At 37.6% G+C, this 3,768-nt stretch overlaps 1 protein-coding gene across 1 annotated transcript in view; it reads right to left on the minus strand.

Annotated features, from left to right (window-relative positions):
* LOC138819832 (protein FAM53B-like) overlaps positions 1–3,768 on the minus strand; it is a gene marked incomplete at its 3' end in the record, with an annotated part of 77,630 nt that overhangs the window by 72,535 nt on the left and 1,327 nt on the right. The gene's annotated exons all lie outside the window — the stretch shown is intronic.

Consider the following 3,768-nt stretch of genomic DNA (forward strand, 5'->3'; position numbering starts at 1 on the left):
ACCCGTTGCTTTTCAGAGTTCCATTGTAGAGCTGGTTTTATTCAGCATTTATGTAGCCTGTGGGCTTGGGTATTTGTCTGCTTAATGTTGAGTTTCATTTCTATGCTCCTAACATAGGAATTCATCAATTGACCAAAGAATTTCAAACTATTCTTCCACTTTTCTAACAAATTGCATGGCGTGTATGAAGAATAAATTAGCATTAATTTTCTTCCATTAAATGTGTTAATAAAACATGCTCTTGCACACCCCCTCCATCTAAGGACATCTCTGTTTCCTGCCTAGCCAAAAGAAATGATAAAGAATTTTCTCATTTTTGTCCACTGTGCAATTGTCTTTAAACTTAGTATGCACCTCACTTGCCACAATCACACTCTAGATCACAGCAGAGCTTTTCCAGTAAAACATACCGGACAAGACTGCTTTCAGAGCCCATCCACGCCCGCCTACAATTAGCTGAAGAGGTTACTACTGTGGAACACAAGACACTTGGTCCCTTGCTTTCAAAGCAGAGGGTTTTCTCTGCAGCATAGAGACTCTAGCTCAGAGAGGCAAAACCAGGAAATCAAATCCCAGTTCCCTCTCTTGGAGACAAACTGATTGTTCCATTTGTACAGTTTTTTAATTTAGGCAGGCCCCAGAGAGACAGACACACACATATATAAATAACAATCTGTAAAATAAAATTACTTTAAAAAAAACACAGTCGTAACATTAAGCAGGCATATTCAATTTCTTTGTATACTTGCTTAAGAAAAATTATTTCAAGGCTATACAAAAACTCAATTACTAATGTAGGATCCTTAAAAAAAAAAATAAGGTTTCTACTATACCCTAGATGAATAGGAATTGAGGTCAACACGCAGTACTCCATTACAGTGTAACAGGAATATAAAAAATAGTAAGTCAAAGCATATTATTCGCTCAGAATAAACAAGACTGCATGCCCATCACAAATGAAGAAAGGCAAGTTCTTTGCTGCTGTAATTGGGGGTGGAGAATGCAAGACAGTTTGTACATATTTTAAAAATGGCTTCAGTCAAGCTGCCAAGAGCAGTGTCAGGTTTGACTCTCATATACATAAATTGTAGTCCCGAAAAGTAACTCTTAACTGTGCACCTGGCTTAAAACAAAATGTTCTGAACACTTTCTATTTATTAATTGGTAGAGCCCGCCCAATCAGGCCTCAACTCCCTTTGGACTTGCAGACGCACTTCCTACACACAGAAGTGGCCTGTTATGCAGCAATAACATCATGGTGAAAAGGAACAATTCTGTACTGGCTCCACAGAGAAATCTCGTTTGCATTTCAAACAAGTTTCCTCAAAATAAATGTCTTTTGATTAAATAAAATGACAATTCCAACTACTTATCCACAGAAAACATCAGTTACTACATAACTCACTGCTCCTTTTTGTAACTGTGTAATTATGCTGTTACATATTTGCACGATTTTTAAAATACTAAACAGAAATGATGGACTTATAGCTTACTTCATTAACTTAGAGACATTTAATTACCTGTTTTTGTTTCTGTCAGCCTGCTATTCTTTGAAAATATTAGTTTGTTAGAATTTTTGGATCTTCCATTGGTTGTTAATTCAATCCTTAAGAAGCTAACATAGTAGTATTAAAATTATAAGAAGAATGACAATTCCCTTTTACTAGCTCCATATTTCAAAAGAGAAAAAGAATAAATAAAAATAAAAGAAACACATCCCATGTAGTGTTCTTTCAACAAAAACTCACTCCAATTTTCTGTCAAACTCAATGCCCCAATATACTCATACAAAAAGCATATTTTATTATACTGATGCTTTAAGGTAACATATTGGACTAGGGATGTGGTTGAGCCCCTGGGTTCCATTCCCATTGTGACTAAATAAATTTAAAAACTTGAAAATCAAATAATATATATCTAACTACTCAAAAAAAAATTTTTTTTTGCCAGTCCTAGGGCTTGCACTCAGGGTCTGAGTATTGTGCCTGAGCTACTTCTGCTCAAAGCTAACACTCTACTACCACTTGAGCCACAGCACCATTTCTGGCCTTTTCTGAGTCCTTTATTGGAGATGAGAATCTCATAGACTTTCCTGCCCACACTAGCTTCAAACTGTGATCCTCAGATATCAGCCTTCTAAGTAGCTAGGATTACAGGCATGAGGCACCAGCACCCAGCTCACTCAAAATTCCAGGAGTATTTATCTACTATTATATTTGATACCAACTGTGAAAAAATTCAGCAAAGACCAGATTGCCTTAATAAATTATAAAATTATATGATTCTTTTTTTTTTGGTTGGTCATGGGGCTTGAACTCGGCCTGGGTGCTGTCCCTGCGCTCATCAGCTCAAGGTGAGCACTCTACCGCTTGAGTCACAGTGCCACTTCTGGTTTTCTAGTGGTTTATTGGAGATAAGAGTCTCATAGACTTTCTTGCCCGGGCTGGCTTTGAACCGTGATCCTCAGATCTCAGCCTCCTGAGTAGCTAGGATTACAGGAGTGAGCCACCGGCACCCAGCTCACTCAAAATTCCAAGAGTATTTATCTACTATTATATTTGATACCAAATGTGAAAAAATTCAGCAAAGACCAGATTACCTTAATAAATTATAAAATTATATGATTCTATAGTTTAAGATACCATGTCTCAAATATGAGACCCTGAGTTTAAATTATGTAAATAGGGCTGGGATGTAACTCAGTGGCAAAGCATTTGCCTAACAAGTGCAATGTCCTGGGTTTGATCTCCACTACTAAAAAAGACAAAAAAATTTTTAAAAAATCTAAACAAACTATGTAAATAAAGAATAGAAATAAGTCCTATGTCTCATAAAACTAACAATTTTTGACATTTAAACTGCCTACATTTTAAAGCAATTCCTCCCCTCCCCTTTTTTTTGGCCAGTCCTGGGCTTGAATGAACTCAGAGCCTGGGCACTGTCCCTGAGCTTCTTTTGCTCAAGGCTAGCACTCTACCACCTGAACCACCTTCCCAGCCCAATTCCTCACTTTTTATACATTACAAGATTTTCTCAGGCTGGGAAGGTGGCTCAGTGGTAAGAGCGCTTGCCTTGCATGCATGAGGCCCTGGGTTCAATTCCTCAGCACCATATAAGCAGAAAAAGTTGGAAGTGGCACTGTGGCTCAAGTGGTAGAGTGATGGCCTTGAGCTGAAGAGCTGAGAGACAGCACCCAGGCCCACGACCAACAACAACAACAAAAAAAAGGTTTCCTTGGCTGGGAATGTGGCTTAGTAGAATGATCGCCTAGCATGCATGAAGCCCTGGGTTCGACTCCACAGTACTACATAATGGAAAAAGCCAGAAATGTCACACTGTGCCTCAGGTGGTAGAGTGCTAACCTTGAGCAAAAGAAGCTCAGAATAGCACTGAAGCCTGAGTTCAAGCCCCGGCAAAAAATAAAAAGATTTTCTAAACTTGTTATTTTTGTTCAAAATGCACAGAAATGTCTTTAGCTGCCTTGTACAAGGCAAGTGGTAGCCTTAACAGTTAGGATTGATCTAAAAGAATCAACCCACACCACCCTCAGAAAAGAAAAAAGGAATGTAATGCTAGACTTATTCAGTACTGGAGGACACTCACTAAATAAACAAAATTTTGTTTTGTAATCTAGTAAGCCCACAAAGCTGAAAACCATCAATAGTTATATAACTTTTTAAAAACTTGAATAATGATCAAAATACAAATACTCTCAAAACAATACTTCAAGTACAAAGTAGCACTAAGTATAAATATAGTTTATATTTC

This window comes from Dipodomys merriami, unplaced genomic scaffold, assembly GCF_024711535.1.
Source record: "Dipodomys merriami isolate MVZ:Mamm:240054 unplaced genomic scaffold, mDipMer1.0.p SCAF_82, whole genome shotgun sequence".
NCBI lineage: Eukaryota > Metazoa > Chordata > Mammalia > Rodentia > Heteromyidae > Dipodomys > Dipodomys merriami.